This window comes from Mustela erminea, chromosome 10, assembly GCF_009829155.1.
Source record: "Mustela erminea isolate mMusErm1 chromosome 10, mMusErm1.Pri, whole genome shotgun sequence".
Classification (NCBI taxonomy): domain Eukaryota; kingdom Metazoa; phylum Chordata; class Mammalia; order Carnivora; family Mustelidae; genus Mustela; species Mustela erminea.
Window position 1 is genome coordinate 33,890,523 of NC_045623.1, and position 23,707 is coordinate 33,914,229.

A 23,707-nucleotide genomic window follows, 5' to 3' on the forward strand; every position below is an offset into this window, starting at 1 on the left:
ACAAGTATTCTCTGCTTTACTATCATCAGATCAAAAGACTTACATACATTAAGTAAATATTAGGACCCAAGGCAACAACTTTATGTTATTTAAAAAAACATCAATATGGGGAGCCTGTGTGGCTCAATCAGTTAAGCATCTGACTCTTGATTTCAACTCAGGTCCCTGATCTCAGGATTGTGAGACTGAGCCCCACATTGGGCTCGATGCTCGGGTTGGGGTGTGCTTAAGATTCTCTCCCTCTCCCCCACTTACACACACTCTCTCTCTTTCTAAAAAAGTTAAAAAAAAATCAATATAGGTGATTTAGTTTCAGCAGAAGAGGACTCATCATACAAATATTTTTCATTTGAAGTTTAATGGTTTCAAAATATTATTTGCATCTTTTTGTGATTTTTCAAATGTTTCAATAGTTGCCCAGGAGCTATCAGCATAAGGAGAACATATTTTATTTCATGTCTGTACATATTTAGTGTACATAAGCAAAGCTAATTTAAGTCAATAAAGGGAGTTTACTAAAAACTCCTTTAAAGAAAAATTCATGCATGGGCTGTTGGATAAGCGATATTAAGTAGTAAGATGGGAGTGATTTGGAACATGTTCATTTCATTCAAAGTACATTTGAGATCCTATTGTATGCAAGGCACTAGGATACAGAAGGAAACAACAGACAAAACTATGTCCACATGGAACTTGGAGTCTATTAGAAAAGATAAATAAATGTGGTAAGTGAAATGTTGGGAAGACACAAGTTACTACAGAAACAAACATCCGGGGGGCCTAATTTAGTTTAGGGGTTAAAGAAGGCTTCTTGAAGGATATGACATTTAAGGGAAGATGAAAGGAAAAAACAGGAGTTAGCTAGACAAAAGTGAGGCAGCAGAGGGGGAAGAAGAGTATTCCAAGCATCAGACACTCCCTGAAGGCTCGTTTTCAATGAAAGCATAGCAGATGTGAAGAACAGACAGAAGCTCTCCGAGGCTTTAAATGGAGTGAGTCTGGAGTAAGGTAGGGGATGAGGTAAGGCAATGGCTATAGACTGCAGTCTACCCCATGCAAGGGTTTAAAGTCTTCTTAAGGAGTCTGGTTAACTTCTTATGAAGGAGTTCTGAAGGCACGTAGAAGTCACTGGAAGGTTTTATGCAAGTCCCTGACATACTGTGTTTGGTTCTGCAGAAGCCTCTAAGACTTTAATGAGAAGAGAGCACTGGAGGTCAGAGGCAGGGAGGAGGAGCTGGAGGTAGCTTCAATCGTCCTGACCAGACCTGATGGTGGGTTTGTGTACTGGTGGACACAATGGAGTTGGGGATTGAAGCAGTGCACTGGAGCTTCAAGGGATATCAGATAAACTTTAAGAATTCACGTTTAAGATAGAATTGAGACTACTTGGGCAACTCATTGCAGGAGGAGGTTAAATGAAAAGGCTATCCCAAGATATATGGCTGAATGGAAACTAGTGGACAGTGGGGTCTTTCCCAAGATGGAGGAAGAACTGCAAATCCTTAGGACCTGACGACCACCTGCAATCAAAGGCTGCTTTGTACAAGCTGTTTGAAAAAAGTATTTTGTTTTTCTTGCAATTTCGTACCTCTAAATCTATTATGAATAGTTTTTCTTTTTTTAAACAAAAATACTACTGACTTGCATAATCACTCACACCCAGGGGCGGCAATATTCAAAACAACTCTGTGTTCTTTTTGGAAAGTCTTGGTTCAAAGACCAAAATCAGAGAACAGACAAATCTTTTGATCCTTACTACTGACACAGCGCTTCAATGCAAACCCAAGCACTACTTACGACCTCTCTTTGATGGGACAAAGGGCAACAGCTCAACACAGCCACTCAGGTTTAAGAGGCTCACTCTACAGTTTATGTGATAGAAAGAAGGATTTAAATATCAAAAGAACTGGGAACTCAAGTTCAAATGACCAATGCACCTGGCAGAATTTAACCCAGCATTAAACCTCTCCATGCAAAATTCACAATTTTCTAGAGACAAACAGCTCTGGGAAAATTTTCCCATGACCCACCTCCTCATGAGCATTTTTAATATTTCAAAAATGCCTTAAAACCAGAACAAAGCAATTTTGAAATCTCAAAGGGTCAGAGCAACTGGAATTAGTTTAAGAATGCATTATACATGAAAGACACCAAGGCTCTATAAACAGGGCATCTTCTTCACACCAAAGCACAAGAAAACAAAGGAAGAACTAAACTAACACAGACCACAGAAAATATCACATGAAAGGAAACCATGTCTGGCCTAGCCTGCAACAGAAAAATCTCAAATAAACACGCTTGGTTTTTGTGGGCTTCCTAAAAACAATGCACAAGGAAAGGAGAATCACAACCAGTTTGAATATCTTGAAAGTGAGAGACAGTAGAATTTCAGTAATATTCCAAGTTATCAGGATTACTAAGGAGACAAACAGAAGCAGAGGATCCAGGGCCCCCGACCCTGTCTGGCTGAGCACAGCTTAGCCCATTACCCCCTCACTGCACTGCATGAACCTAGCTTCTGGGTCCATCTCCATGTCTTCCTCCAGGGGCCAGAGCTGGGAAGACTACAGGTGACCCTTGAACAACACGGAGTTTGTTCCTCCTTTGACCTTCGCGGAGTCTACCTTTACCCACACAGTTTTCTATAAATGCAGTACAGTACTATAAATGCACTTTCTCTTCCTTATGGTATTAATAACATTTTCCTTTCTCCAGCTTATTCTAAGAACCCAGTACATAATACAAACACAGAGAATATGTGTTAATCGACTTTAGGTTATTGGTAAGGCTTCCGGTCAAGAGTAGGTTATTATAATGAAGTTATGGGGGAGTCAACAGTGCCCCTAACCTCCATGTTATTTAAAGGTCAACAGTATTTACAATGGGTGATTATTTATTTATTAATTATTTTACTATGCTTTTTAAAAAAAAGTATGATCCACACCCAGTATGAATCCCAACACGCGGCTTGAACTTAAAATCCTGAGATTAAGACCTAAGCTGAAATCAAGAGCCAGAGGTTTCACCAACTTAGCCATCCAGGGTGATCGCCCCCATGGGAGATCATTTATTTTACTTAATCAACACTTGTGCTGCACATAATATGTGCCTGACATTGTCCTAAATGCTTCACAAATAAGAGCCCCTACTTAATCCTCCTAACTGTATGAGAGAGGCACCATGAATATTTCTGTTTTATATGCAGAGAACTGAGGCACGTAAAGGCAATAAAGTTTGCCAAGAGTCAAAATGCTAGTGAGTGATACTGCTGAGATTTGAACCCACTCTTAATCATCTGACTGGGTGGTCCAGTCGGTGAAGTGCCTGCCTTCAGCTCAGGTCACTGTCCCAAGGTCCTGGGGTCGTGTCCCCAGTTGGGCTCCCTACTCTTTGGCGAGCCAGTTTTCCCCTTTCCCTCTGCTTGATACTTCCCCTACTTATGCTCCCTCTCTCTCTCTCTGACAAATAGCAATCAATCAATCAATCAATCATCTGACTGTGGAGCTACAATGATTATTTTAATTTTCTCCTATATTTTTATATTTTCTTTAAATGAGAATTTATTACTTTTACAATAAGGAAAAGCTAAAAGATCATTTCTACTTTGAAACAGAAAACCAAAAAAAAGAAATAAAAACAAGACCTCACATACCTCTTCTATGAAATCATAGGAACAAACACCTCATCTGCTGGAAGCCAAGGGGCTAGGCCAGATGATCTCTGGATTCCTTGCCAGAGATTTTCAATTCTGTACCCTGTTCCCCCCATCACACAAGCAGCAAGGGAAGCAGAAAATGTAGAGAAGAGCAACAATGAAGAATGTGTTGTCTGGAAAGCTGACCTGGGCTCTAGCTCTGATTTATAAGCTGTATAAACCTAGAACAAGCAGCTGAAGCCTTGTAAGCCCCAGTTTTCTGATCTGCCAAATAGCCACACCTACACTTGTCTCCTAGAATTCACTCACATCAAACAGGAAAACACCTAGTAGAGAATAAGAGGCTAAAACACTATTAAGCATAGGAGAACAAAACTGTCCAAATATGAATCTATTTAGATGATTCCTGGGCCACAGCAATCGAACCCCCCAGTATCTCATTAAAAAAACAAACAAACATGGACAAAAGAAAGAAGCTGAGTAAGAACACAGAAAGGTTCTCCGCCATGCCTCAGTTAGCAATTAGGCGCAGTGCTAACGGCCTGGAGAGCATCTCTGAGCCACAGGGGAATGACTCCTGGGTCTAAAGGCCAGCATCATGGTGCTGCACTGCAGCCTAAGAAAATACCTACAATGTTAGGAGCCATGTCTCCCGGATTTTCCTTTTCTTAATGGGAAGAGCTATGTTTCAAGAACAAGTTACTTCACCTGATTCTCCATTTCATTATTTATTTATACAAGAAAATCATTGACTTGAGTGGTCCCAAAGATTTCCTTCCGCAGCTCTAACAATCTGTATTTCTCTAATGGTATAAACCTGATCTCTTTTAATCATGAAGTCTGGACTGATGAGATTCTGTCGCATTTCTACTAAGTGATACCACTCTGTCAGGCAAGTAGGTCTTCAAATAGCTTGTAATGAATAAATTTTTTATGTTGCCCATGTAGTATCTACAGAAGAATCCCCAAAGTTGTGTGTACATTCTTTCTTAAAACAGTGCTTCTGGGGGTGCCTGGGTGGCTCAGTGGGTTAAAGCCGCTGCCTTTGGCTCCGGTCATGATCCCAGGGTCCTGGGATCGAGTCCCGCATCAGGCTCTCTGCTCAGCAGGGAGCTTGCTTCCTCCTCTCTCTCTCTGCCGACTTGTGATCTCTGTCTGTCGAACAAATAAGTAAAATCTTTAAAAAAAAAAAAAATAGTGCTTCTGCCCCTTCTGGATTCAATATTCTTCTCTCTCAAATACAACATCTGCCATCAGGAACCTGGCTCTGAAAAAAGACACTTAAATAGATGAAAAATTAAATGTTACTGACACAGACTTCTATGTCCATAAGACTGTTCTCTATCCATATGTAACTGCCCCTTAGTGCTTTCGTTACCAGTAACAATGAAGCAGAAAGCATCATAGTAAGAGCTCACAGGAAAGCTAAAGCAGTAAGGGATCTTGGCTTTATCAAGGGTTTTAGAGCTATCCCTTGTGCCAAATCCAAAGGACGCTGAAGATGGGTGGTTGTGAACTGATTTGTCCAGGTATCAGTCAGGGACAGTGACGCTACCCAGGGAGCTCAGGGCACCCCTGGGCACCAGCAGTAGAACCTAAGGCACAGGTATAGAAAGGAGGATGAAAAAAGAAGAGAAAATAATTAAAAGCTTTAAGAGGGATGCCTGGGTGGCTCAGTAGTTAAGCATATGACTTCGGCTCAGGGCGTGGTCTCAAGATCATGGGATCAAGCCCCGCATTGCGCTCCGTGTTCAGTGGGGAGTCTGCTTGTCTTTCTCCCTCTCCCTCTGCTCCTTATCCCGCTTCTGCTCTCTCTCAATTAAATAAATAAAATCTTAAAAAAAAAAAAAAAAGGCTCTAAAAGAGTGAACAGGAGGACAGAAAAGGAAGAAGAGAAAAATGAAAAGGGGCACAGAGTGAAAAGCTACAGAATCATGTTCAGTTGGAAGGATTAACTACAGCCAAGTGCTTTACATACATTAAATTCACATGATAGGCCTCACATCATTTAACCCTCATTTTGAAGAGGAGAGAACTGAGACTCAGAGAATTTAACTGAAGATTGAATAGTATGTGTGCACTTTGTGACCTCAGAGGGCTCACTCTGTGACTGTGTGTGTGTGTGTGTGTGTGTTGTGCTCTCTGGACCTTGACTGGGGACAGCCTCTCCAAGGTGCCCTCAGCACTGAGACCCTGAACAGCACAGGGCAGTTCAGTACAGCTCTCCAGAGCTTCTAAAGAGATTTCTTCCTCATAGGAAGTCAAGGTCTGTCTCCTTGCAACTTCTACCTGCCTTTGTCTTAAGAGATCAACACACTTGCAGGAACAAGGTTTCCCATCAAAGCCTCCATTAATAACTCAAAGGGTGGGGGGAGGAAAATGTAAGAAAATTTTCAAGGAAAATCTCTAAAGTTTTATACACACACACACACACACACACACACTTAAGATTTGTAAGAGTTAAGAGCCTTGGGATTGGTAAACTAACTACAGAGAATATTGAAATTGGGTCTGTCTTTGATTAGCTACCTCATAGAGGATGATGTACATCTATTTCTATTAAGAAAGGAATCAGAGTTGCCTTAAGTTTTAGTGTAAAAGATTTAGTTTAAAATATTACTGACCTGAGATTATCATAGAGTGCAGAGATATTTATTTCTTTCAGAAAAGCTTAAACTGTACATTTCCTTTATCCTGGAATGGTTCAGATAAAAGTCTACCTCAAGAGATTTGTAAGCTTTCTTTCCCAATACTGATGAAAGCTTACTTAAAAATGAAAAGCTCACGTAATGTGTGACCTTTAACTTAAACTACTTGGCTTTTAAGTTCCATCCATAAAGTGGGAATACTATGTGGTAAATCGTATTTTAAGCCTGTTGTAAAAACGCTGCCTTTGGTCTTAATGCCCTCCAAAATATGTGAATTACTCATCTACAGTTAAAACTAAAAAAATGAGAGGGAACCTATTTTAACAAATATATAAAATACTTCATATATTTGATATATGTATTTATAAAATAGATATTAATTTTGCAATTATATGAATATTATTTTAATGTTCAGTATTTTTAGAGGGTATTGTCAAAATCATCTTTTTTTCAATTTTTGAATTTTCAGTTCACTGTTTGTAACCATCTCCTGAAGGCACAAAATGGGAGTTAGCCTCTTTGTCAAAGCACTGCTCTAATACCTAAGATCTCATACTGGGCATTTGTGGCCGTGCTGATCACAAGCTCACACTTCTTTCAAAGAGCAAATGATTAGGAAACACATAGAGGAATCATCATGGAATAAATGGGTGATAAGGCAGACCAAAATGAGCACCTACTGATTTTTTCCTAAGAGTACTTATTAAAGCATTATGGTTTACATTTAGAAAAGCAAAGATAACCTATTATTCTATCCGTTCTTTTGGGGTAAAAGCTCAGGGTTGCAGATAATCCTCTTTCCCCATATTTAGAATAATGAGAGGATTATTTCTTTCTTCCATTCATAGTTCTTACCCTCAAATCATATCTCACTTCAGTAATTTTCACAGCTGTACCCAAGGAGCAAAAAAGGCAGACTGAATGTTACAACGTAAATGTTGACAAGTTAAAAACTGAAGGGACCAATGGCAGCACAGGTCAAAGGCACCAAAGCCAACACGGGTAACTGGTAATGCTTCAATAAATGGGTAACACAGTAACCCCTAGGATTCTCATCACTGTTTCCCCACTACCATTTACATGTATCAAGCCTCTCATTCAAAAGTGAGTTTAAAAAAGAATCAAATTACTTACCCTTACTCCCATACCTACTGAAGAGTTTACTAATATGGCTTATACTGCAAATATAAAAATACATTTCAAGCTTATCTTAATAAGCATCAGAAATGAGAAACTTGTTTTCTGACCTCTCGGCTTCTTATAAAATATCTAACATCAGAATAATATAAAGAAAATGAATTAAATTCTACCCATTATCCCTTAAACAGCAATATTTATATTTTTGTATTCATTTCAAAATTTGTATATATCTCAACATAGCTACAAAAATCACTGTGTTGGGAATACATTTTTTATGCTTATTTCATAATTTTTCCAATTCTTATTGTATATACCAAAATGTTTAATTCTATTAGCTTTAAACAGATTATGAAGACTGATTGATTTCTTACCTTAAATGAAATTTCCTAGCTCTAATAAGGTGTATTAAAATGGAGACCTACAATTTTCACCTGGAAATAGAGACGTAACTGGTTTGCTTTTTAAAGATTCTCTTCTGAACAGAAGACAAAAAAAAAAAAAGGCCAGCTTCACTGGTCTTTTGCTTACTTGAATGTAGCAGGTAAGCAGCAAAAGATAATGAGCCCAATTTTACAGACTAACAAACTACGGTATTTACAAAATTTATGACTTTCTTGAAAACACCTGGCAGGTTAGTTGGTACTAAAACCATTTTTTTTAAAAGAAAACCCACATTTCATCTGTTTGCATTGATCTAAGAAACTTTTTGAGACCTTAATCTGGATTCGGTTTACATGCAAACCCAAATAAAGTCAGAGGATATAACCAACATCGCAAGAACAATGGGAATTTTCTCTAAAACCTAACATGTGGTCATTCCGACCTCATGTTACCTACAAGCCTTTCACCTACTACCCCAGATACCAGCTCCGACAGTCTCACCCCACCCTGCCCGAGATGACAGCAGGTTTCATACCAGCAAACCAAACAATTATTACAAGTTTTACAGAGAAAGCTATACTTTAAACTACTTTTCAAGTGTTCTTACTCCTCTGCTCATTATTTTTTGAAAGACAGTGAAGAGCCATAAGGACATTCCATGCAGAGGAAAACTTAATTATACAGAAAGAGAGGGGTCTGGTTAACTCTGTATTAGGTGAAAACCCTTTTTATGTCAAACCACATAGTGGATGGATCCTAAGTCCTTTGGAGGTTCATTCTCACTGTGTAGGCAGAGAGGGTATAGGACAAGAGCCGACAACCTTCCCAATGCAAGGTGAGAAGCGGCCAACCCCTCTTCCTTTTTCCTCCCAGTGCAGTGATGGGGTTGTGGGGACAGTGTGGTTAGCTCAAGCTGGAAGACAAGACAGGGTGTAAATTGTAGAACCATAGGAGATTTTCAGCTTGTTTTGCTGTGATCTGCCTTCTCCTTTCTCTTCAAAATGAAAAGAGCCTTGTTGTTTCTGATTATAAAAGCAGTATCTGCTTGTCATTAAAAGAATCAGATAATACAGAAAACTAGAGAAATGAAAGTAAAGATTATCTATAATCTTCCCACCTGGAGATGAACTACTCTTAATGTCTTAATACATATCCTTCCAAGTTTTTTTCTCTGTGTATGCACACAAACATGTTTTTGCTTTTTTATTTTTTTAAGAAAATAAAATCAATTATAAACTCTAAGTAACCACCATAAAAAGTATAACCTATATGCTTAAAAAGGAGAGAAAACAGAATCACAGACAATGTTCACTTAAAAACTGCAGAAGGAGGGGTGCCTGGGTGGCTCAGTCAGTTGAGAGACTGACTGAATCTTGACTTCAGCTCATGTCATGAACTCAGGGTCCTGAGATTGAGCCCTGCATCAGGTTCCACACTCAGCAGGCAGTCTGACGATTCTCTCCCTCCTCGTCCCTTCTGTCCCTTCCTGCCCTTGTGTGTAAGCACACACATGTGCTCTCTTTTTCCCAAAAAGAAAGAAATCTTTAAAACACACACACACACACACACACACACACACACACACACACACACGGAAGAAAAGAAAGGGAAAAAAGGAACAGCAAGCGCAACAAATAAAAAACAGTTACAAACATGGTGGATATTAAACAGACTATATCAGTAATCACTTTAGATGTGACTCGTTTTAAATACACCAATTAAAAGACAGCTTATCAGATTGGAATTAAAAAAAAATAGATCCAAATATACATCATGGTCTATGAGAGACCCACTGTAAACATAACTTAGGTTAAAAATAAAGTTAGAAAGAAACAGAATAAAGCTGTATGGTGCTCTGAGATCTGTTCTTCTACCTTTTCTTGAAAGGTAAGTACAGGAGGAAAAAACAACAACTTGTCTATTGAGAAACTCTGTATCATTCTCAATGTATATATAATTTCCCCAGTACATACAAATAATGTCCAATATTTCAAAATGTTGACTTATTTATACTATTTGAGAAATGAAGAATTGCACATTGTTTGAAATTCCAAATTAATGACAGCTGAATACTTAAGGCACGTATCTCTCCCTAATCTTGCTTATATCTCACAAACAAAAATCTGACCATAACATAATCGATTTCCTTTAAGATGAGCTCTTACTCCTTGTTTCTGGAAGTAGAGAAATATTAATAAATGTTCTTACTCTTACCTGAGAATATGTGTATGTGTGCATATTATATATAATTACTGTAGCAGATTCCTTTTCCCATGTAATTCAATGACCAATACGAGATGCTAAACCTTCTTAGTAGCAAAGCTATGAAATAATGCACTGATCTAGCATGTTTAAGTCTAGATGCTCTATGTTTACAGAAATTCAGTTGGTCTTTCTCTAATCTTCCTGAATTGAATACCTCAGAAAAGACATTTTCATCGCTGCACGTCTAGCATGCCCATACTGATCAAATACATCTCGGAAGTAGAGTCTCTTAGACGGATTAGCCAGGGGTTAGGCTATGACAAGTTCACATGTGCCAAAGGAATGTTTCTGAATTTCACGTACATATCCTGGCTCGTGTTAAAAGTGAAAAAGAGAAGCCTTCGATTTGATTTTCTGAGGTTGGAAAAAAAAAATGACTGCAACTTTCCCATTGTGTGGTGATGCTGGAATCTTTGATCTCTACTACTCTAAGTTCACAGTCAGGCTACTTAGTTTATTTTGAGAAAGCAAATCCTTCCTGTTGTTTCTCAGGAAATGGAAGAACACATTTATAGACTATGTTTTCACTTCACGTTTAAATAGTTTTAATTTTTTAAACTATGTTTCACTTTGAAGAACATTTAATTATATGGAGAAATTAAGACTTTCAGAAAGAAACTAGAGCAGTGGGGTGAAGAGAATAGTATTCTCAGACTTAAGCTAAAAGGGTGAATTTAAAAAAAAAAAAAAAAACAACTGTCTCACGAAAACTGTTACACCCTGTTTCTTCCTGTGAAGAATTTTCCAAGCATTAAGTTGTGTAATAGTTTAATGAGGAAAAAAGGAAATGCTCAAGTTTCTCTCAAATATTTAATGGCGCAGAAAAAGATTAGAGACTTAATTTTTAAGAAGAGTGTCTCCCTACCTGTTTAGGCTTGTTAAATTGTTGCAATAATCTCTGGAGCCACTCACCTGATCTGGATTCATTTTTTCATGCTAGCCACACCTCTAGGGTTTTCAGATGTCATCCTTGTTCTTAACAGGAGGCAGAGACAGTTTAAATGGCTTTGAAAAGAAAACCTTCCAGAGGAAGAACACACCCAACTGAGCCTTAAGTGTTAAAATGCTTCAAACTGTTTCCGGTTTTTCCACCAGCAGAGCAATCAAGGTGTAGGCAAGGAGATGGAAAGGAGAAAAGAAAGCCTTTTGAGGTTAAGATGCCAGAAATCATGCTTCACCTTCTTCAGCTGCTGAATTCTCTCTCCAATGCTACGATTTGGATGAGGAGGGAGAAATAAATCCAGCAAAATTAAAACGCGCTCACACAAGGGAAAGCAGCAGCCCAGACAAGGAATGCAAACAGCACCACCACCTCAATGGAATGACTTGTGATGTCTGGGGAGCTGCCACACACCCCCAGCAAGGCCACCCTGCCAAGCCCTTGCCCAACTCCGGTCACAGCCCGGTGCTACTTCCCTTTCCCGACGGGCTACCGGGTGCAGCCCGGCAGCGGACACCGGGCGTGCTCATCTGACAGCTGGCCTGGCCTCGTGCGGTCAGCTCCCCGACAGCACTGCGGAGAGATGCTGTCCGAGCAACTCATGAATGATAAATGACAGGGATCTAGCTACTCTCCCTCTCTGGCCACGAAGTTTTGTCTACTAATGGACAAATCTCGAAGACATTCTGGGGCTTACAGGGGACTCAGGAAGACACTAACTGTGACTTCCTCCCTGGAAGATGAGGGCAGTGAGGCTCCCTGAGATTGGCTGACTTCCCCAAAGGCCATCCCCTGCAAGGGGAGAACTCAGACAAGAACTCAAGTTCCCTAACGTTCAGTCTCTTTACTCCTTCTGTGTTCCTTTTCCTCCCTTCCCTGAACCCTTAAGCATCCTTAAGTCACCATCGAAACCTAATACCGCAGGCAAGGCCTTTGTGTTTTATTTTAGAAGACCAGTTATGGTATTCATTGTACTCTATCAAGCAGAAAAAAAAACCCACCATAAGCACCTAATGCCGGATGACAAAGCCCCAACTGGACTCTCAATGATCACACATCCTAACTCCATCAGTGAGCTCCTTTCTCCAAGCTTACTATTAGTAACTTTAAACTGCCTTCTCAAGGCCCCTTCTCTCCCAGCAGATTTCATCGGCTCCTACTTTACTGAGAGAACCCAAACCTTCAGGAACGAACTTTCTCAACTTCCGTCTCTACCTGCACACTCATTTTGAGGCACACGTACTTCTCTTCCTCTCCTGCTCCAAAGGAATGAATGTCCCTGTTCCCTCTCAAGACATCTCCTTTGACCATGCTTGCACTCCGGATCTTGACTAGGCCTGTTTCTTCTGGAGCCTTCCTCCATCAGTTATTCTCTCTTCTACCTTTAGTCACTCTCTCGCCACTCTTCTCAAACAAAATACAAGCTTTAGACACGACTGCACACAAAAAAAGACTCCTTCATGGACAAATGTGTACTCCCAACTGGTGCTTTCCTTCTCAATGCCTACTCTCTCCTCACCCATGACAATGAGGCTTAGACATGAGAACTCTTCTGATTACTAAATACTACCGGAATATCTCATTGTCAAACCCAGGCTCCCACTTTCAATTTTTGCTATATCTGACCCTCCTGTGGCCTCTGACAGACCTGAGAGCTTTTCCCTTTCTGCCACCTGGGTACTTCGGCAGGTACTACCGGGCTTTGGAGAGCTTCTCTGTAAAAGCCAACAACAACGATTATTTCAGGGGCTACTGCCGAAAGGACTTCATAACAATATATAGAAACAAAACAAAAATGCCGGTGCTCGATATTCCCTTCAGTTTTATTTGTCTCTTTTCTTGATCTTCTTTCTTTCTCCTCTTCTTTTGCCGGCTTGGTCTTTGGTCATTGGGCTATCTGTGAGAGGTCTCAGCTACATGCGTTGCAATCATCATCAGTTCCAGACACTCCCCCAAACACATATCCAGCCCTTGAGAGGCAGGGCCTCTCAAGATCAACTTAGTGTCCCAGGGGCACCCCACAAGTTAAATTCAAGCCGAACGCATTACTCTCTCTCCAAAACTGCTCCTCTCATATTTTCCGTTCTGGCTAATGACACCTTCAGACAGCGAATCTTCCCAGCCAGAAACATCAAGAGTCATCTTTCTTCTTCCTCCCCTCCCATTTTCCATTCAATCAGTAACCAATTCTCGCTCCTCAATGAGTCTCCAATCTACTCTCTCCTTTCCTTTCCCACCATCGTCCCCATACTTCCAGTCCTCGCTTTCTACCTGGGTTGTTCAATAGCCACTGGACTTCTCCCTGCTTCGTCTTCATATGCCTTAAGACTGCAATTTAATTTTTTTTAATTTATTTCATCTCTGGTGATTCCATAAAGCTGTCAGGAAAAAGCCCACACTTCTAGAAAGAGCCGGTGTGGCTGTAGACGTGGTTACATCAAGAATCTAGACCAAGATGTCCACGTAACCCCTTCTCCCCTCTGCACCACGACCTCTCTGAGCCAGTCCCTCACACTCTGTTCCTCACACACTGAGCTCTTCCCAGCTCTGAACCTGGGCTATTTCTTCTGGTTTTTTTTTGTTTGTTTGTTTGTTTTTGTTATTTTTTTTTCCTCCTGCTCAGCCTAGTAAATAATCCTATCCCTCTGAGAATCAGCACCAAAATCACCTCCTTCAGGAATTCTTCCCTCACGAACAAGAAAGAACAAATCACTGCCTCCTTTGTGCCCCACTACCTGCTATTATTTACCACAACATGCTGTGTAAAGCACCTCACATTCTAAGTTCCAGTTAATGATTTATGTGTCTTTCTTCTGGGGTCAGGCACTGTGTCACATTCACATTGTGTCTTCGGAACTTAGCGCAATGACTGGTACACAGCAGGTAGGAGGGAGAGAGATCAGGGAACTCGGATTTAGTAGTTTAGAGCTCAGCAAATGTCTGTCGAATGGATGCAGTAGCTTTGCTGTCAATTATATTAGAATAATTGAGTAAGAGAGGCGGCTGATAAAACAGGTGGATCTGACAGCTGGTGAGGTGAGCATAAAGGAACCTGAATGAGAAATGGAAAATGTCAGCACTGATAAAGACCTCTCCTGAGTAGGTAAGTTCAATCAGGTCAGTAGCTGGGGTTGTTATAACCAAACCTAGACGAATGCCTAATAAGGCCTCTTTAAAGCACACTGCAAGAACAACTACAACAGCCCAAGGACATGGTCTTATCTGTCTAAGTAGGTTTTGGACTCCAGAACATTCTACATTATAATTTTACTGGACTTTATGCAAGCTTACTAAATTTCAGTAGTTAGACTTCAACCTTCCCCTATATCCATAAAGCACCGAAAGGACTCCAGATGAAGAAAAATAAAATAGAGCCCGTCACCCTTATAATGCTAGAAGTGATGGCCAAGGGGAATATCTTTGGTCCAGCCAACCATGTCATGCAATATCTATTTTGAGACCACAATTTGCCCCCCAATTTGAAATAAATTTCAAATTTATTTACAATAATAAGCCACGTTATGTACTACATGGTTCCATGCCATTTTATCAATTAAGGAAAAAAGACACTATATTCTACATAGGCATGCATATGCCCGTTTACCAAATCAAGTGACCCAGCATTCAGGTGGACATATATTAGACTCTGCAGGAGGAAAGAGACTAAGTGAACTGAGAAAAGAGTGGTGAAAAGTAACCTTGGAAAAAACCATGCCAAAACTGGCAATGTTTTCCCAATAATAAAGAGACATCTATAATTAACAGGCTTTCAAGAGTATTGAACCATGTATTACAGCATCACACCTCATAAAACATTCATTCAAAAGCCATACTAGGAACGTACATCTGAGCTCTATAAGCACATGCAAAGCACTGAAGAAAGAGAAGCCTTTGAAGTGAGAGATCCCCTGCCCTACATAGGTGACCAAGCGAGGAAGGGAGCCATATTGCTAACAGTGAATGAAAAAATAAAACTGAGAAGGAAATGTAACATAAGGGATGTTAAAAGTAAAATACATTATTAAATAAATACAGAATATTCCCAGTGAAATAAATACATTTCTAGAAAATGTATGCAGTGTTAGGGGTGGCTGGAGGCTCAGTTGGTTAACTGACTGCCTTTGGCTCAGGTCATGGTTCTGGAGTCCCAGGATCGAGTCCCACATCAGGATCCCTGCTTGGCAGGAAGCCTGCTTCTCCCTCTGACGTCTCCCCTCTCATGCTCTCTCTCAAATAAATAAATAAAATCTTAAAAAAAGAAAAGAAAATGTACACAGGGTTAAAGAGTTAACAGACATGCAGAGAACAGCAAGAAATCTACCTAAAATCATCTATTTTAGAACTCTTAAATTTATATCAATCTTGGTAATAAGATCAAGTTAATAAAGTGAGGAAAGACTAAACTGTAAGCCTAGAATAGAGAAGGATTCCTGCACAGACCACAATAATATTAAAAACTGGGGGGTTCACCTACATTAAAATCAAGGATTTTTGTTGTTGTTAATGAAAGTCAACATAGACAATCATCAGGCAAGTGACACACGGGGAGAAAGTATTCACAATACCCAAAAGGATTCATTTCTAGAATATACAGGAACTCCACAAGAATGCTTTCAAGGAACTTCTTCCCAGAAAAGGGCAAGAGACCCGATTCACAGTAAAGGGAAATTAAATTAAGTGAATGAAGGATGCCCAACCTCACCTGTCATCATGAAAAGGTAAAATTATACTATGAAGTACAAATAACATCCATCAGACTGGCCCAAATCAGGAAATTTCTTAAGAAAGAAGAAATGATCATGCAGTACCGGTGGGGATAAAAACCCGACAACAACCCGCAGAGTTCCTAGTAAAATCAGTCCGTTTCTAGCCTAAGATCCAGCAATGTTGCTGGTGGACAATACTGCCTCAAGAAACTGTCACTCACCGATTCAACAGATCTAGGCTCCTTAGGGGAAAAAATGAATACATACTGCATGAAAGCCAAAAATATTTATGAAACTTTTTTTATAAAACTTATGAAAATGCTGACTCTTCCAAGTCCCTATTTCCTAACACATATTCTCTGTGGTTGTAATTTAACTCTTGCTGAAAAGAAGAGGCGAAAGGTAGGAGTAAACAAAGTGTGATCATTTCTTTTTACTGGTGAGGTTAAGGACCGACAAAGAAGCAGACGTAAAGGTGGGACTGTTTCAGCATGGGGACTCAGAAACCCAAATCCCAGTCCGGGCTTTCCCTTACTGACATGAATTGGATAAGCTGCCATCTCTGCCTGCCTCAGTTTCTTCACCTACAAAACAGGGGTATTACCCACCGTGCACAACGCCAGGAGGATTCGAGACAATCCACGTAAAAGTGTCTGACACACAGGAGGTGTTCAATAAATCAGAACTGTTTTTTTTTTTTTTTTTTTAAACCAGAAAAAAGAATATCCTGCACTAACCCTAAGAGGTTCTGGCACTCAGCCTAACCTGTCCTAAACAGAATACCAAAGCTACCGCAACAGGTGTGGAAACCAAAGAGACTGATTCAATGGAAACTCATAGGTCTGTTTTTTCCACTACAGATTAGGGATAAATAGTATCTCTTTCCACATACTTCTCAAAATCTATAAAGGTTAAGGTTGGGAGGAAGCTTCTTCTAGCTTCTGGGAAGTGAATATAAGGCTAGCGGTACTTAAGACTGCAGAGATTGTACAAGGGGGTCATTGTCCTGACTCAACAAAGGTAAGGAAGGGGTATTCACAGAAGTAATGTAGGGAAAATGCTCTTAGGAGAATTCCAGTTATCCCTGACTTAGTAATCCTAAGACTTCAAAGCCGACCATGGGAAACCACCTCAAAACAAAATCAGATCCAAAGTTAGGACTTTACACATCCTCTATTCAATGGACACCAAAGAGGAAAATTTCCACCTAGGAATCTGGCGGCTAACGTACTGTACATTTCAATTACCACCTCAGCATTTCCCCCCTGGAGCAGTGGTTTTACTTTGGCCCTGATTTCTCACCCTATGGACTTCCAAGGTGCTGGCAGTGGTCAGTACACTGAACCGATCCCACTTACATATGTACTACTTCTTTATAAAAACAGGAAGATGCTGTGGTCATTATTTACAATATACATAGTCAGTTGAGTGATATTAACTAGTACCTGTGTCAATAAATATTAGCAATCATCAGAAATAAGAAAACTCTAAGGAAGTCAAAATCTTTGAAATCTTTAAGTATCAATAAAAGCTTCTGGACTTTTTTAAGGGTTGCAAACCACTATTTTAAAGGTTACAAGTGCAAATAGAAGACAATTTTTATTTTATAATAGACATGAAAAACATGAGAGGGTTTTGAAAAAATGAAAATCCTAACACATTTATCTCCACCCCCAGTCCTCTCTTGGTCATAAACTTTTCCTTGGCATTTAAGATCAAAGCTTGTTATGCTTTCTTTCCTAGTCACAAGCCACTGCAACTGTCCCAAACAGAAATGGCAGGGTACTGTGTACTAAGAAAATATAAGTATTTCATTTCTCACTTATAAAAGAAAAACCATTCACTTTATCTCTTTCCTACCCCAACTTCTCCCCTTCTCCTGACACTCTGACACAATTCTAAGGAGGAGAAGTTATAGATCTCTATAGATATTCCAATTGTTGAAGAGAAAATAAATCTTTTATGCAGTATTTCCCAGTGAAAATGTACTCCCCATTTTAAATTATATTCTTCTCAATGCAACATAAAATATTAAGTAAGGAGAGCCCTAACTTTAAGCATTCCAAAGATAACAAAAATTAACTTATTTCCATCTGAGCAGTAGTACAAAAACACTTAATATATAAAGTATACATGGGTCTGCCTATGTCTTTCCACAACGTGACATTTCCTTCCTTCCTTCCCTTCTTCCTCCCTCCCTTCCTTCCTTTTCAACAAAAGTCTGTGCCCCACACGAGGCTGTAACTCACAACCCCAATATCATGTTGTACCCACGAAGCCAGTCAGGTGCCCTTGTAATATGACCTTGTTAGTGGGTATCCTGAACCGGGGGAGTGGAAGAGTTGGAGGGCTATGGTGGTGGTATGGTATGAAGGGTAGTGGGCTACAGAGAGAGCCACACACATCATTTTTTAATTTATTATTTCCTTTCTGAGACATAAAGTGTTCTGGTGGTAAACCAGAAGAACTGCTTTTTTATTCTAAAAAGATATAATATGCTAATCTGACCCTTCAGATAGATACTGGCCACTAAGACCTGACCTATGATATCTGTAAAATAAAATATGCCATTAGAATGTTGGCAGCAGAAAACAAATCACATTGATGCAGACACAGCTAAATCCAGTCACTAATATAGAGAGTGTAAATTTCAGATGAGGAGAAAAAAACACCACAAAGAAACCCCTGACCTCTGGGTGGAAAGTGAGAAAAGATCTGAAGATGTAGCTAAGGCTAGTCTCCAGTCAGCGTTTACCAGCTCTCTTGGAATGGCAAAAGACCCCTGAATCAGCATTGCCATCTCTTCCTGAGGTGGCAACTTTCCAGATTACAGACGGGCCAGGACTATAAATCAAAAGACTCAGTGAAATCCTAGCATCTTCACTTACTAATATGACCACTGACAAGTCACATTTTATCAGCCTCAGTTTCCACTCTCCATAAAATGGAGTAAATGAGTCCTGTTTCACCAGACTATTAAGGGGAATAATAAATTATAAACTAGCTCTAGAAAATGTGCTCTGTAAACAGAAAATGAGGATCTTAAGATCCGCTATCATTATTCCTGGGTTGTTATTTAATTATTATTAAATTCTGCTAGGGTAGGAGTAAATCCTGTTTCTAAATAGGGTTCAAGTTTAGAGAATCACAAAGGCTGTTCCATTTTATCTTGAGGCAGAGTGACTGATGCTAAACAAAGTCCTCAAACAAATTAATGAACCGGAGGGCCAGGAGTATACTTGGGTATAAAAGTGCTATGGTTGTACAGGTCATTCAAGAGTCTCTCTCCCTGACTTCTTTTCACTTTTAATCTTGTCATGTATTTGGCAAGAGAAGAGACATAAACACAGACATACCACACGGAAATTCAAATTTAAGAAGTCCATGTCCAACTATCTAGAGAAAAGATGAAATTAATTGCTCAGTTCTTATAATGTACTTGGCTGTTTACTGCTAACACAATTATGCCAATTATTGATATTATCACAATGGTTAGAGCAGCTGCATTTTAAAAGAGATTAAAGTTCTGAAGGACTACTGGAATAATGGGATCACAGAATTCACATCACTGCTGAGAGGGGCAAAATAAAGGGAGCGAGAGGGCAGCACCAATTCACTAAGCTACCTGACTGCAAAAGATTTTCCTTTCAAAGCAAAATTAATTACACAGGATATCTATTTTATTACCAAAAGTACAAATTAGAATGGCACAGCCAGCCTATGACATCATGAATTTAAATCTACAACTAACCCTGCTTCCTGAGGAGACCCAGGAGCCCCGTAAGGTGAAGGAGCTACGGGCACGTGGTAGTGGGGTTGTGCATATTCCCTCCAGGCTGCAGGAAAAGATCCTTCCTGGCAGAATCTCACTTTCCTCCCCTTGGTCAGTTGTTCACATCTCTTCCTCCGAAACAGAAGAGTAAGAGGATGCTACTGGCGTTCCCATTGTTCAAACATTGCATGTGGGGCCAAATGTCTTCTCAACCACCCAACCTCCCTTGGTGACCGTCCACCAGGCTGAAGTTTCGCCGGGTGGATAAATATAGGTGGAGAAACAAGGCCAGGCTTTCACTGGGGGAAAAGTCAATCTGACTCGGACTGCAGAGAGAGGAGCTGGCAGGGAAATGAAGAAGCACAAAGTCGGTGCCTAACACAGACCTCTCTTCTCTCGCGGTTTGCTCTCCACCTATGAACGTCAGAGAAGGAGCAAGATACGAACAGATGTGAAACTATCATCTCCTTGGTGAATTCGAGAAAAATCATTCTCAAGTTTACTCGGATGGAAAATGGAATATAACCAATAAAGATGTCTGGCTCATACCTTTAACAGGACCTTCTGTCTGAGCAAGGGAGCCAGGCTAAGAAACCACAACTGCAGTTAACAAGCCAGACACCAGACTAAACACCTTGAAACTAGCTGTCCCTCATTCTCCTCGCTACTTTCCAGTGCCCGCCGGCACCACTAATGCCCTCAGTTCCTGAAAGCAGGGCTCCCCACTCCCCACCTAGGTCCCCACTTCTCACACACACTGCTCTTCCTAACACCCAAGCCTCCCACGGCCTTCCCGTGGAGAACCCCAGGTCAGCGAGGAAGCAACAAAGCGCCCAGCTTCGGGCAGCCGCAGGAGGAGGCGGAGGCGGAGGCGGAGGCGGCGGAGAGGGCGGAGAGGGCAGCTGGGGACTCCGGGAAGCCTCCTGGGCACGGGCAGCCCCGGCTGGAAAGCGCCCGCCTCAGCTGAGATGAGTGAGCTCGGGCAGGTCCCGCTCGCAGCTGCCCGAAGCCGGCCGGCCCTCCAGAGCGGTCCCACACACCCGAGCGGTACGGCCACCGGCCGCAGAGACCCCTAAGGCGGGGAGGGGGGCGATCAGGCACACGCGCCAAGTGAGGCTGCGGCGCGGAACTGGAGAACTGCTCGGCGGCACCCAGAGGCGGCGGCCAGTGACAGCCCAGCGCCCCGCCCGCGGGCTCCTGACCTGACCGCACGCACCTGGACCAGGCGGCCACCCTGCTCCCTCAGGGCGCTCTCCGGGGACTCGGCTTCAGCGGGGGGGGCGCTCCGCAGGCTGGAACCGGCGACGACGGAGACTTCACTCCTCCATCCTGGGACCCGGCGGCACGTTACAGACAGCCGTGCACTTCCTGTTTGAAAACACAGGGGAGAGAAAGAGCGAGAGATCCGAGTGTTGGCGGAGTGGAGGGAGGGGCGCAGACCGGCGGGAAGGAGCACCGAGGGGGCTGCGGGTTGCATAACTACCGCCGCCCCCGCCCGCCTCGCCATGGTCGTTCCGGGCGCTGTCCCCCGCCCCGGCCGGGCGATCCGCCGCACCGGCTCCCCGGCGAGGTGGCTCCCTGCGCGGGCCGGGCCTCCCCCTGCCGGAGGCCTCGCAGCCAGCGCGCTCGCAGCCCTTCCGTTTCCAACCCCTGGCCCGGTTCTCCCCTCCCCACATGTACCCAGTCAATGGACTGCACGCTTCCTCCGAAGCGCAGAGCGCAGCGCCGCGTGTAGTGCGCCTCGGTTTTCCTCCTTTCCTCTCTTCCCCGCCCCCGCCCCTGGAACAAAATCGCCTCGGGGAAGGTGTAAAGACAGGACCGAGCCTTTCCAGGGGAGTGGAGGCTGGATTTATGCAAAAATTTTAAGTGAATAGCCACGTCCCAGTACATCCACTCCAACTCAGCAACTCAAAGAGCCTCAGGATGGGAAATTACTTGTCTTGCGCCTGGCTGACTCAAAAGAAAGCGTGCTCACAGCTGCCACAAACGGGGCGGGGGGGGGGGGGGGGAGTTCCAGGACAACCCCATCTTCACAGTCCTCTAACATTCCATACACCGATTCCACACAGCAGATAATGGTATAGTGTATTCTTTCAGAAAACAAGGAAGTATTTCTTGGGCTTATGAAATCACAGAGCAGTTCCAAATTTCTGAGTTTGGGTTCACTGCGTTACCCTCTGACTTAGGTGAACTTCAGGACAGTGTTTTAAAAAACAGTAAACAGAGGGTTTAAGAATCTGCTATATGCAGAGGCTGCCAGCTCTGGGATTTCGTTTGTATGCTCAGTGCTGGGTTTCTGGGCTTCCAAGTGTGGATGGCTTCATCGGTACCCTGCCTGCCCTTGCACTCCTATCTCTAGAGTCACAAGGCATTTACAGGACTGCCTTGGATAAATAGCTCCTTTTATCATCCAGCTGTTGGCTTAAATAAAAGTTATTCATGTTTCAAAACTCAGGATGGACCGCAGGATAATTATTCTACCTAAAAAGCCAAATTTTGACTAAAGAAGAAATTGATGGATGACAAGCTCCTATTCAGTGCTACACAGCATCTCATTCTCATCTGCTCTTAGTTTTAACATTTCCCAACAGATCTACAAATGTCCTATTCTCATATTCCCAACTGAGGAAACAGGGTCAGAGAAGTTAAGTAACTGTCCTGATGTCTCAGCTAGAAAGTGGTCAAATGAAGAGCTGAATAACAGGTCTTTCCTAAGTATAAAATCTGGGCCATTTCCTCTACACTCTGCTAATTCTCAAAACAATAGTGAATCCTAGGAGAAAAATCCAGCCCAGCGACCATCTGTGATCCATTTCTTCATCTCCGAATGATCCTGCAACTTACAAGCTGTAACCCCATTGAACTAGCCAGGGTCCTTACCCACCTCAGTAATATGTACCTTGATTACCCAAGCAGAGGACACTGTGCTCTTTCCTACTATCTACTACTGGCTCTTTCAGCCTTTTCGGAATTACTCAGTGGCAAAAGTTCAAAAGGTTCTAGGATAGCTTCTCTTATGCCAAGGTACAAAGTCTGAGCAAGTTCAGAACCTAATCGGCTGACTAATATTTGTTCCCTGAATTCTTTTTCTCTAACTGGGATTTTTTTAAGAGGGCCAACAAAACAACACAACACACACATGGCCCCAACTTTTAGTGAAACTGCTGAAATTCTCATCTATTTTCTTCTGCTTCAGCACTCAGCTCACACTCACCTGTCCGTAGCATGCTATCAGCCTCCTGACAAGTCAAGAAACAAAGCACATATAAAAAGGTGATTAAGAACCTTGGCAATGCTGAGACCTTAGACCCTTGTGGAGACTGAGGGAGGAAGTGAGTGCTCTTACCCTGTTTCCAAATGACCTGCAAATCATTTGCCCTTGCCCACCCCTTCACTAAGGAGCACATTCTGGAGTTGTAGACTGTAGAGACGAACAGCTCCACGTGTAGCTTGGGGGTGGGGGGAAGGAGCAAAGATTCAGTCCCAACCATCAGGCATGCCCAGTCTAAAGACGGTTTAGTCCTGAGGGGTCTCAGCATCCTTTTAGGGTCCAGCTCTTCCTTGGCTGCCCCCTTTTACCTTCTCACAGTTCCTTGCTTTTCTGGACTTGTCAACTCTCTACCTCTTTTCAGACTTAAAACTTTTTCCCAAAGCACTGCCATTTTTTTCCCCCCACAAAGTACATGGTGGGAGGGAAGCATGTAGCTCAAAACTTCCCTTACTTCTCTCTCATCTAAAAAAGGCCTGTCAATAATTACCATGTTTTTGAGGATACAATTCTATTTTAAAATACACTTTGGTATCCCTGCCTTCATTTTTGTTACTCATTATGTCTCCAAGAGCCTAGAAGGAAAACCTCTGAAGGAAAAGGAAATTCTTAAGAAAAACCAAAGGAAACATGCTGAAATTAACCTGCATGGATCCCACAGTGTACAGTTTGGATAATACATACAACACTCCTGCAACCGCATCAGTCCCAGACCTGGTTCCTAACAGCCACAAGGTCTAAGTATCATATCATATTTTCACATTATTAAGCTATTCTCCTGCACCTTCTGTGTTTCATAGAGAAGTGTTTCTACCTTACACCTGTTGAGAAAAAAAAAAAAAGAAAGAAAATTTTTAAAAATTAAAAAAAAATTAAATTACCACCTCATAAGAAGAGTAAAAAATACACTCTCCAGTAGGTACAAATCATGC

The 23,707-nt window shown here is 41.7% G+C and overlaps 1 protein-coding gene across 7 annotated transcripts in view; it reads right to left on the reverse strand.

Annotated features, from left to right (window-relative positions):
* LRRC8D (leucine rich repeat containing 8 VRAC subunit D) overlaps positions 1 to 23,707 on the reverse strand; it is a 119,099-nt gene that overhangs the window by 76,762 nt on the left and 18,630 nt on the right. For 5 of the 7 annotated variants that reach the window (XM_032361194.1, XM_032361190.1, XM_032361191.1 and 2 more), the window contains exon 2: positions 20,724 to 20,875. The gene's annotated coding sequence lies outside the window, so the exon portion shown is untranslated. Of the gene's footprint in view, positions 1 to 20,723; positions 20,876 to 21,062; positions 21,149 to 21,187; positions 21,281 to 23,707 lie in introns of those variants that run through there. The other 2 variants (XM_032361193.1, XM_032361195.1) reach the window with 2 other exon arrangements.